A 12,683-nucleotide genomic window follows, 5' to 3' on the forward strand; every position below is an offset into this window, starting at 1 on the left:
TGAGAACCCAGACAAATTATTCGCATGCATAGATAACTTGATGGAAGTAAGACCTTAAAGGAACGCTATTAGCACATTCAGGACGTTAGATACCGGCTACGGTGTTGGGCGGTCATCCGAGAAACACGCAACCTTCAGGAGATTCTCATGGCCACGCGCTCGTCCGTAAAGGTCATCTCGCTGTTGCCGGGCTAGGCAATCAACAAATTCTAGTAAAAACTGATCTAGAACAACTTCAGGAAGTGCGATAATGCGAAAAATGCGATAAAATTATATTTTTAACCATGACAGGTCGTGTTTTTCTTGTTAATTTATTTTAAAGGTGACTCCTTAGTTAAGTATATATTGTTTATCTGGTCTGGAGTACTGATATAAACTACTTTTTGTTTTCAAATCCATACTGACTCTAGACTGGAGGAAGGATGGGAAATGATAAAACCCTCTACAAAATCGTTTTAAAATCTGTGGTATAATTCCCATTATTTATAATAATTTCGTTATTGTCATCTCATCTCACACTTTATTCGTCAGATAATGCTCAGTCCAACTTCCTACTTATGTATAGCTACTATGTCACGTATTACAAATAAGTGTGTTAACCTTGACGTATTACGTTAGTGTCCATATCTATATCAACTATGTATTATAGCTTAGTTCGTCTTCATGCTTTTTGATGTCGTATAGATAATTATTATCATTACTTTGTAAGGATCGTCAGTATCGTGACCTTTATTTAATAATATTTTAAACTAGTGTAGTAAATGACACGGTAGGTAGTTCACAAAATATCTTTGAGAAAAGGCACAGTAAGCCGGTTTTCTAATTTAGATACAACAGACTGATAATGACAAAGTAATTTCAATAACTACCTTACCTTGGTATCGAAACAAAGTATTCGAGAATACTAATTAACTTCGTGCCTGTAATTTAAATTTACGTGTTAACAGTCCGACAGGACGTGTTAACAATCTGCAGTTTAATGAACTCTTAACCTCGAAATTAGACAAATTAACAAATGTAAAGACACTAAACCAAAGTTGACTAAGTAAACAAAAATTACGTCAAGATAAACTGAACTCGGTAAAGGAAAATCATCAACATAAATCCAAGTCGTTGTTATAAACATGGTTGCCCGTTCACTATTCGAGCGTGTAAGTTGGCGAGATAACTATGTATACTTACGATAACTTCGAGGGGGTAACGCACTTGTTGGTTTTTTGTTCCCTACGCCGAGTCATCGGCTTGCCTGCCATTCCTTTTTTTACGCAGTCGAGTGCCGTGTCGCCGCTAGCAAACCTTTTACAAAACTCTTATGTATTATTAATCTTTTATAAATACTTCTGCGAATGAATTATTATTTTGTAGACGTCATATATATTATCATCAATTCATCATATAGGAATAACAAGAATGATTTTAATTATCTTAGTTGGCGATTTTCTTTCACCATTCTGGAGGGACCTTTAAATGTTTCTTTCACGGCCGCCAATGATCTAATTCAGCGGTGGGCAAACTTTCTTCATGAGCGGCCGAAACTTGAAGAAACTTCAGAGGAGGGCCAGATTTACAGCAAAAATGCATTTTTATTATATTGCTGGCTATATTATACATTTTTCAAATGACCGGCGGCGGGCCAGAAAAATCCTTTCGCGGGCCAGACCTGGCCCGCGGGCCGTACTTTGCCCACCACTGATCTAATTCATAAAATTCGCCAGTTGCGAAATGCTGACTCTGTAACTATTTGCAAAGTTAACTCGATTGCCAAGGTTCCATTTCTCAATTTGATAAAAGAAAATCGTTTGCTGGATTTGAAGCTCGCAAATGCAAGTTCTTTTCATTGCGCGAGCGAAATCGTCAGCAATATTGTTGCAACATCGGCAGTCGCAAGGTTATCTGCACCGCACGTAAGGCAGGCGCATACATTAACACGCTGGCATGGTTGCCCGTTGGACATTTAGCGTTTATCACGTTCGCCGAGTAAGTATTTTGTGATTTTAGTCCGTTGCTTCTCTAGCCGGACGTATTTCAAGTTTCGTTTGGACTACGGGCAGCAATAAACAATTTAGTCTGAGGAGTGAGGATGCCCGACTTGGTAAGAAAGGCAATAAGTGGGGCAATGTCAAGTCTAAGAATCACAAAGGACTATCAACATTATTGTAAGTACTTAATATTAAAACGTAAGACTCTCAAGCGCGCGAGTGACAGCACACGGCCGTCGATTGGATACTGGGACCTGTTCTAGAGAAAGTGACCGCTGCGATTACTTTCCAAGGGGTCTCCGTCTGCGCGTTCGCGGGACTACCGTTACGTGCGCTTTGCGCAACCAGGTCGACCATAAGTTCGGCATTCCGTACACCCACGTTTTGAGCCAGAGTATTCATGTCAACCGAGTAATCGGATATCATCAACAGTGCAGAACGATATTAACGCAGCGATTTGTAATAAGAATGACGTAACAAAATAATAAGCTGTATTTAGTGCTGAGGCGGGAAACCGTCTCATTATGTAATCGAGTCGTAAACACTTACATTACTAATTGGTAGTGGTATAATGATATCGGTAATAAGCAGATAATCACGGTCGGATGAGACTTAGTAACGGACGGGCGGATATCGAAATGAAGGCGAAGGAAGTCATATACATACTTGCATTAGTTACATTAGAGATCGTGTTAAAAATAATGAGATCACGTGCAAAAATATTTTCTCAATATCCCATTAATGAATCACTATAGTGTGTGATTACACACTATAGTGATTCATTAGAGTATCTAAAGGAAACTTTTTTCAGCGATCTTATTTTACAGTCGTATAAAGAAAGAATTGATTTTAAGATTTCGCTGTAGGTAATTAGACCAGGGCTGCCAGTACATAAATCTTGATTATGCGATCCTGTGGCCGCAATTATACGAAATTCGATTGCATTATACGAGTACAAAAAAAAACTATAATTTTAAATCGATTTTTTAATAACTGGTGAATTTCGGTTTTTGCGGTAAGCCCCCAAATTGCGGGGATATTTCTCTTTTACTCCAATGACAGCGTAATAATTGTGACAGAGAAAGATGCCCGCAATTTGCGCACTTGGTTTTTCGCGGTTATAGCCCGCGTTGACGTGTATATACATACTTGCATTAGTTACATTAGAGATCGTGTTAAAAATAATGAGATCACGTGCAAAAATATTTTCTCAATATCCCATTAATGAATCACTATAGTGTGTGATTACACACTATAGTGATTCATTAGAGTATCTAAAGGAAACTTTTTTCAGCGATCTTATTTTACAGTCGTATAAAGAAAGAATTGATTTTAAGATTTCGCTGTAGGTAATTAGACCAGGGCTGCCAGTACATAAATCTTGATTATGCGATCCTGTGGCCGCAATTATACGAAATTCGATTGCATTATACGAGTACAAAAAAAAACTATAATTTTAAATCGATTTTTTAATAACTGGTGAATTTCGGTTTTTGCGGTAAGCCCCCAAATTGCGGGGATATTTCTCTTTTACTCCAATGACAGCGTAATAATTGTGACAGAGAAAGATGCCCGCAATTTGCGCACTTGGTTTTTCGCGGTTATAGCCCGCGTTGACGTGTATTTAAGTAGTTGCCGTTCCATTAAATCGTATAACAGTAACAGTAATCGTGTAACAGTAGTTTTTTTTTTGCTTTTTTTTGTTTCTTTTTTTGCATTATGGTACGGAACCCTTCGTGCGTGAGTCCGACTCGCACTTGCCCGGTTTTTTGAAGCATTGACAGTAGTTTAACATCGGTGTTTTTTTTCGTATCCAATTATACCGATTGACCAACTATACGACATGTATACGAAAATAATTTCATTATACGAATTTCGTAGCCTATTATACGATCTGGCAGCCCTGAATTAGACTTCGAGGAACGATAAAAACACGTTGAGTTAACACGTTTTTTTATTTTGTTTTGCGAATAGACTGCGTATTTAATTACCAAGACACGAGTTTGCCGCAGTTAGTCGGTTTGTTATAGAGGGCGTGGGGGGTAACCGGTCAGGGGCTCAGGGGGCGAGTCAATGTCCTGCAGGGGTTCACTAGTCACGGCAACGGCCGCGCGCCCGAGTTTGACCCTCAAAGCTCAAAACCTCATATCTCTCCCGACTCTATAATACCAAATCCAACCTTATCATCACCTACCAAGATTCAAACTTAAAGTTCGTCTTACGGAGGTTCCCTAGAATGTGTTTACGAATGTTCGGAATGCGCACTGTATAGATTGTTGCTTGTTGCATGTTGGTTTAGTTGGAACCGGCGAGTTCCGGTTACAGTTTTGGTATTTGCTGATAAGAGTTATCTTTGCGGTAATAATAGTCAATGATAACCTTTCCTATTCTATTTATTGTGGAATAAAATATCTGGGTAGGTGTGTCAGAGATCCATATCGGATACTTATGAAATTAAGTTCTATTATGTTTATTTTTACTATAATTTCTAAGTATTATAAGTATAATGTAGGCATTTAGGTTCAGATAGTTAACTGAGATAACTGAGTTATTAATATCCTATCACGAGTCGCGACTGAATCGTGTGGATTGCTCTACAAAAGCTTGCAAAACCGTTGCGGGTCAAATAACTTAAGGAAGCACTCTAAGCAGTTTGAAGCCACTTGCCAGACTTGCCGAATCAGTGGAATGTAATAAAAGAATAATAAGAGCGTTTGCCGTTACCCGAACGGTCAACGCCGGCGCCGCTACTCGCGTCCGCGCATACTAACGTGCCGCAACACACGAATTATAATATTAAACTATAGAATACGTGGAATTTGCTGAATTGGCGATATAGGTTTAACAGTAGTATCAAGTGGATCTTTGATGTCTCAAGATCGTGATTAAGTATTCAATATGTTTTTGGAGCTGAAAGAAATAATAAACAATCGAGTTTGCTATATTAAGTCTTCCGAGACAGACAGACAGCCATCACAGACATAAACTTTAGAGGAATATCTTAGGTAAGTGAGTGCCTAGTTAATGATGCTGATGCCAGATGTTTTCTTCGTTTTCTATCTACATGTTTTCTACCTTATCCACAGTAACACAAACTGTAAATTGGCATATAATATACTTGGTAAGTAGAAAATCAAATACATATCAACAAACCATCCGTCGAGCTGTCACAAACTAAAATTGTGTGAGTATAACGCTCTTTAAGATAATTTACTCGTAAAGTCTCATTTAAGTCGTCGCTTATACTGATTGTTTCCATATACACAATTATTTAACTCAGCTTATCTGTTTACGTCATTACCTATCATAACAATATCGCAAACGGTAAATAAGAGTTATCTGTCAAGTAAATAACCAGCGTCCAGTGACTTCCTTATCTCTAGAACATTGTATTGTGCGTATCTAAACGCGCTGCCGACCTAAATATGAGTGTGTTACTCGTACAGAAACAGGGAGGAGTGCTACAATATTATACGTCCGCTCCGATTTAACATTGCATTACTGTCACATGTCTCTTCATAAAGCGAGGGCAATTTGTAAACTCTGACCTCATCTATACTCTGTATCTTTAGGTGTGTATTTAAATAAAAGTAAACAAATCATTTGTAAATTTTCGGGTAGTTATAACATTTATTGGTTAACCAACCAAATATAAAACCGCAGGAATCTGTCACTGAAAGACCTTAGTCCTGACTTTAACCTACATTATTTGATCGTGAAATGTTTTCATCTACCCTCAACTGGATTAATAGTACAGTCATTATAGATTTTGACCCGTGAATAATTAGTTCTTGGATTTTTTTTTCGTAGGTCCCTCGGGGGGGTCACTGGGAGTGTAAATTCAAAAAGTAGGCTTAATCAGGCTCCTGCGTATATTCAAAAAATGTTTTTTTTCCAAAAAACGGTTTTTCTTCAATAACTCGGCCATTTTTGATTTTACAGTAAAACCGTAAGGACAAAAACTGTAGGAAATTTGATTCTCTACAAGTTAGTCCAGTCATTATATCCAAAAAACCGACCCTTCCCGTGAATAATCAGTTCTTGGATTTTTTTTCGTAGGTCCCTCGGGGGAATCACTGGGAGTGTAAATTCAAAAAGTAGACTGAATCAGGGTCCTGTGTATATTCCAAAAACGGTTTTTCTTGAATAACTCGGTCATTTTTGATTTTACAGTAAAACCGTGTGGACAAAAATTTTAGAAAATTTGATTCTCTACAAGTTTGGTCCTCACAATTTTTCTTCTAGGATCGATAGTTTGGAAATAAAATTTGAAAAAAAGCGACAAATTCAAAATATTTTCAACATCTCGTTTATTTTCAACTTTACGACATAAATGAAGGGGACTAAACTTGTAGAGAATCAAATTCTGAACAATTTTGGTTCCCACCTTCTTTCCCCCAAAAACGATATTTTAGAAATTAAACCTGAAAAACGCGACAAATTCAAAATATTATCATTATCTCCTATGTTCCACGCTTTACGGCATAAATGAAGGGAAACAAAGTTGTAGAGAATCAAATTCTGAACAATTTTTGTCCTCACGGTTTTACTGTAAAATCAAAAATGGCCGAGTTATTGAAGTAAACCGTTTTTGGAATATACACAGGACCCTGATTCAGTCTACTTTTTGAATTTACACTCCCAGTGACGATCCCCGTCCCCGAGGGACGTACAAAAAAAAATCCAAGAACTGGTTATTCATGGGAAAGGTCGGTTTTTTTGGATATAATGACTGGACTAACTTGTAGAGAATCAAATTTCCTACAGTTTTTGTCCTTACGGTTTTACTGTAAAATCAAAAATGGCCGAGTTATTGAAGAAAAACCGTTTCTTTGGAAAAAAACCATTTTTCGAATATACGCAGGAGCCTGATTGAGCCTACTTTTTGAATTTACACTCCCAGTGACCCCCCCGAGGGACCTACGAAAAAAAAATCCAAGAACTAATTATTCACGGGTAGGGTCGGTTTTTTGGATATAATGACTGTACTATAAGGAGCCATTTGAGGGTAGATTTTGTTTACTTTTATTTAGATACTGACTATAGTTACCGTGAAGTAACAATTTAGAGAAAAGTAAGGAAAAAGTAAATACATTATCATTCTGGATAACAGATACATATATCGTTTATCAAGAGCGGAATCTGGAAATTCAGTGCAGTGACTGAAGTTTCAGTTAAAGCAGCATGGAGATGAATATACCTACTGTCAAGGCTACGTCGGCCGACGCAGTACGTAATGATCCTAAAGAATGAAGGTCCGAAATGAAGAGGAGAAGGAATGTAAAGGATAGGACCAATAAGCGGCCTCGGAATTAATTCCACTAGTTGCATACCGAAAACATTCTACCAAAATGCCAAAGTGCATTGGTAATTAATGGAGCTAGCGGTAATTTTACGAATTTAAATAGCAATATAAAGATGTCATAGTCACATACGAGGGTATAGGTGTTGTAAAATGATTTTTAGGAAACGTGATTTTAGGACCAATTCTCGTATTATCATGACTTACGATGTATCTGCATTATTAATATTTATACCTCATTTATTCGCTCCTTATGCTGCTTCAATTTGCATAACCATATTATTATACATAGGTAGGTACCTACTTTCTGCCTAACGATGCACCGCGTGAACGCCCGACGCTGTCGAGACTTTCCACTTTCGTTAGTTCGCGTCTCATATATCATTACTATATTATTTATTCAAGTATACCCCTGTAATATCATATGATACGGCTAGTCAACTTCTAATTGTTCGAGCCAGACTGTCTGGGGCAGCGTAACCCGAGAATTTCGCCTACGTACTGAATCTATTGGAGCTTAATTAATTGCCTATGTTTTGCAGCTTGAGCATTAGTCAGACCTTACTCATGGACATTTGAGCTTCAATAACAATATAAATCTTATTTGCGAAGTTAATATGATCACCCCCTTCAATGACAAAGCCTCGACGAAATTGTTTATACACTATACATATTGTTTCGGTACCTTTCACTTGCATTACTTGAAGTTAACTTTTGTTTTTGATGCGAGCTTGATGTATCGAGGATGGTTTTTTTTTTGATGAATGAGGCATGAAGCCGGACGCGTTTATGGTACCTACGTCAAAAATAATGAATTTCTTCACAAAATGGTATATTTATTTTGTAAAGATCCTAGGTCTTTATATCTTGCATGAAATCGAGAAAACTTTGCAGACACTGTGATAAGATACGATCCCCTGACACATTCGGGAATATTGCCAATTTCAGATTGAAATTAATGTACTTCGCAAAACCGCGAAATCCCAAATCCAATACGATCGGCAAACTCTACTATATGTATTTGAATGTTTGGCCATAAATGAGTTCGATCAAAACGTATCGTTACAGCTGTCATCATATATCGCAAAATTGTAGTTGTGCAATGCAACGATGAATAGTTGCGCAATGCAACATTACAATGTTCATCTATTCATGAATGGTCCTTCAAACCGGATATACAGTAAAAGTGCAACAAAACGCCGAAGGTCGGTGCGATTGTAGCACAGATATATGTATAACTAATCCTTTAGACTTTAGAAAATGAGGGATAAGGTAACGAATTCGATTTGAGAGTGCATGTGTCTATGATTTAAATGTATCTACGAGTATAAGGCACGCAACCAACATGTATTTGATATAATATTGATGCGTCAAATGCATATTCTAGCTAGAATATAAGACCCTTGATGGTTGCATCCAATCTTTTAGAAACTCTCCACGGGGACAAAATGAAAAACAAATTTTCCATGTATTACGTTGGCATATAAGCTGTTTAGTAGGGCGGTCTACTGTTACGTCAAATTTGTATGGAGATAAGTTAATCGTAATTATTTCATGGACGAATCTTCGAATGACGAATGAATAGAGATTTCATGGTTATGTATCGATATGATTGTTGTGCGCAAGTACCTACATGTCATGGTTTCCTAAGACCGTTTTACCCAATCTAATAGCATTTTGATGTACGTTGACGGAGTTAGCACGACCTTACCGCGACCACGGACGCCGCATTTGGGTCAGTGGGGCGGGCATTTCGCGCTTTTTGCGCGTTCAGGTGCCATTGCAGTTTTACCTCAACATTGTACTTCGTTGCCAAACCTTGTGGTTTTTTATGAATTTGACATTTATATAGAAAAAATGTAGATGGCATCAAAGATTGCTGACTTAAATTATGGGAATAAATTTTGAACAAAATATAATAAAGAAAATAAATACATAATATCTAAATTATGAAGAAGAAAACTATTATAATTAAAAAAATTACCTTTATTGATTATTGAGGCAAAGATTGAATTTATCTTGAAGTGGAAGAACTTGATTTAATATAAGATAAGATTGCTCCGATTAGAACAGAAGGAGAAATATTTACGTAATTTATTACAAAACTGTAGGTAGTATTATCGTTTCATGAGTTTCATTAAGCATAAGCGAGCTAAACTTTCTGTTATTTTTAATGAAATAAGTATTCAAAAGAATATAAGCAAATAATTAAATATGTTATGATGTACCAATACGTGTCTTAGTATACAAACCCGGTTTCAGCCAACTTTCCAATATTTAAATTCCTAAACGTACAAATTATCTATTGGTTTCGCTTTCCTATCTTTTGGTTACATACGCTTATCTGGGACCCATGTCCCTTTTTTTACAAGGGAAGCATAAATTCGGTCCCCTACCCTTGAGCATTCTATTATCAATTCTCGCAGGTAGATGACTCTTTATTTGAGGGGGTGGTTTTTATGCACCCGAATAACTTTAACTTATAAGGATTCGTTTTTTAGAATAAGAATCGAATCGGATAACATTTTCAATTTCGTATTATGTTTCTCGTTGTTCGCAATTTAAGTCTTTTGTCCTTTGTAGCAGTAGACTAGACAGTAAACAGCATACAAGTACACGGGAACTAACGCTACGTCTTACGTAGGCGAACAACGCGCGAATGCGGCGCGGCGCGGCGCGGCGAAATCAATCCTTTGATGCCCATAGAAGTGTCCTACGTAAGCGATCTCGTTGCGAACGCGGTGCGGCGCGATTTGCACGCGAATGTCAGGCGGCGCGGCGCGGCGCGGCGCGGCGCGGCGCGGCGAAATCAATCCTTTGATGCCCATAGAAGTGTCCTACGTAAGCGATCTCGTTGCGAACGCGGTGCGGCGCGATTTGCACGCGAATGTCAGGCGGCGCGGCGCGGCGCGGCGCGGCGGCGGCCGCTTTCGCCGCGCCGCGCCGCGCCGCGTTCGCGCGTTGTTCGCCTACGTAAGACGTAGCGTTAGACGAGTACTTAGGGGTCATCCATTAATTATATCACACGTTTAGGGGGTAGGAGAGGGTCAACAAAATGTGACATATTGTGACATGGGGGAGGGGGAAGACACAAACTTTGTGACGTCACTTTAACTTCATCAGTAACCGAAAATTTATTTAAATTATTTTATTCGCTGTACATTTAAATAACAAGTTTTTAAAACGATAATCGTTCTTATTCGTTTAATTTTCTTTCCTAAGCAGTTTTGGGTTATAAAATTACTAATATTCAGAGTTGGGCAAAAATTAACTTGAATAAGAATAAAAATAAAAACAGAAATTGTATTCTTATTCCAATCGATTTGAATAAGAATTATTCTTGCACTCGTTATTTTAGAATAAAATTGAAGTGAATAAATCATGCCACTTTTATTTTAAATTAAGAATAAAAAACGAAATAATTATTGCAGTTATAGTATTATTTTAAATAACGTTTTATTCAATTAAAATGTTATTCTGAATTAAGTTAACTTTTGTAGTACAATTGGTTATAGTTTGTAAAATGAATTTCACCCCTCTTTTCAATGGTCGGATTGATTTGAATTTTTTTAGCGTTAAAAGATTTTATTTTGATAGAAAGGTAAATTTTTTTTGGAGCCTTCGAAACGGTGATAAAAATTTGATAATGAAGCTACATAGAAAGTAAACTGCGATATTCTATGATGGTTCAATGTATATTCCTTTGCGTATTAAGTACATATTTAGTTTATTATTCCTATCAACCTTAAGCCTTGAGGTCTTACGTATGATATCTCTTTCACGGAAAGTGAATGAGATAGTAAATTACAGCAGGTAAAAAAAGAGTCCTACGCTTATCGCTAGATTTGTAGCAAGTCGCAGCATGAGTATGTAGTATTATTTGGCGTGTTTGCACTTAAGACCGCCATTGGCAATAACAATAGGTTTAAGTCGTGGTTGTTGAATTCTTTGTTAACACTTCCTAAACATATGCGCCTTTTTGCTAGTAATTTAAATATTACTCCTACCAACCTATAACCCTTGCTCTTAAGTATGCTATCTCTTTCACACCTACGGAAAATGAATGAGATAGTAAATTACAGCAGGTAAGAAAAGAGTCCTACGCTTATCGCTACATTTGCAGAAAGTCGCAGGTCGCAGCATGATTGTATTGTATTATTTGGCGTGTTTGTTTCCACTTCAGACCGTCAATTATTACTCATTGGCAATAACGATAGGATTAAGTCGTGGCGTGGTGAATTGCAGCATTTGCTAAACACGTGCGGCAGGCGGTGTGTCAAACGATTTCAATACCTACTGTTCATTTCTGTCTGATGATAAATGCAAATATTAAATATTAGAACTTTTAAAAACACCATAAGTCTCGGTAGAGTTAGACCAAGAAAATTCTGCAGCGATTTTGATAGCCCACGCAGTGCAAGTGTTATTTATACGTCATAATTTCATAGATGTTTGACATTTAAAACTGTGACGAGCTATCAAAATCGCTGCAGACTTTTCTTGGTCTAACTCTAGTAACTCGGACCCTGAAACTACTAAACATAATTCGAAAACAGCAAAAAATCATGAGTGTATTCCCCATTTGTTCCTGCCCCACGTGACCGCCGCGATACATGAGGCGGGGACAAGGACATATGGGAATGATTTTAATGAAGTGCCTATTCAAATTTGTGCCGGCTGGGAGAAATAGGAATACACCATATCGAGCCATTCCTCATCATACCCTTAAAAACATCGTTTTTTATTTATTACATTATTTTAGCTACAGTGAGCCATTCAAGAGTTTCGCTATCCACCATCCGATCAGATCAGCTAAATTGTACCTGATGATTTAGTTATCACATTAAAAGCAATACGGGTACCAATACCAAGACTATGTGGCAGTAAATTAAATTTGTAAGATTTTGTTCCATAAAAATAGTTATAAATTAGAGAAGAAACTACTATTATTTACTTCTATCTATACGTAACCCCTAAACGCACTCAGGCTAGATTTTTAATCCAGGAATATTATTTAGAATATAAAATCATGATTACATTTATTTGATTAAGAATAAGATTATTCTTATTCAATTTTTTCACATACGAATGATTCCCGACAAAAATTATTTGAATAATTTTGACGGGAATAAAATCAACATGATTTTATTCTTACAAATTCTTATTCAAATAATGATTTTATTCTTGAATGCCCAACACTGCTAATATTTATATCGTCAAAAATATTTTGATAAAATATTAATAATACTGAGGTACTTACTTAATTCGAGTTGGCGATTTCGTAGAAAAAATGTGACGTCACACTAGGGGGGAGGGGGTTTGCCAAATGTAACCAAGTGTGACAAGGAGGGGGGGAGGGGTACAAAAACCTAGAAATTGGTGTGACGTAATTAATGGATGAC

General features: G+C 37.1%; 1 protein-coding gene across 1 annotated transcript in view; it reads right to left on the reverse strand.

The window, feature by feature from the left end:
• LOC134664329 (uncharacterized) overlaps positions 1-12,683 on the reverse strand; it is a 62,446-nt gene that overhangs the window by 23,647 nt on the left and 26,116 nt on the right. The gene's annotated exons all lie outside the window — the stretch shown is intronic.

The sequence above is a fragment of the Cydia fagiglandana genome, chromosome 5 (assembly GCF_963556715.1).
Source record: "Cydia fagiglandana chromosome 5, ilCydFagi1.1, whole genome shotgun sequence".
Lineage (NCBI taxonomy): Eukaryota > Metazoa > Arthropoda > Insecta > Lepidoptera > Tortricidae > Cydia > Cydia fagiglandana.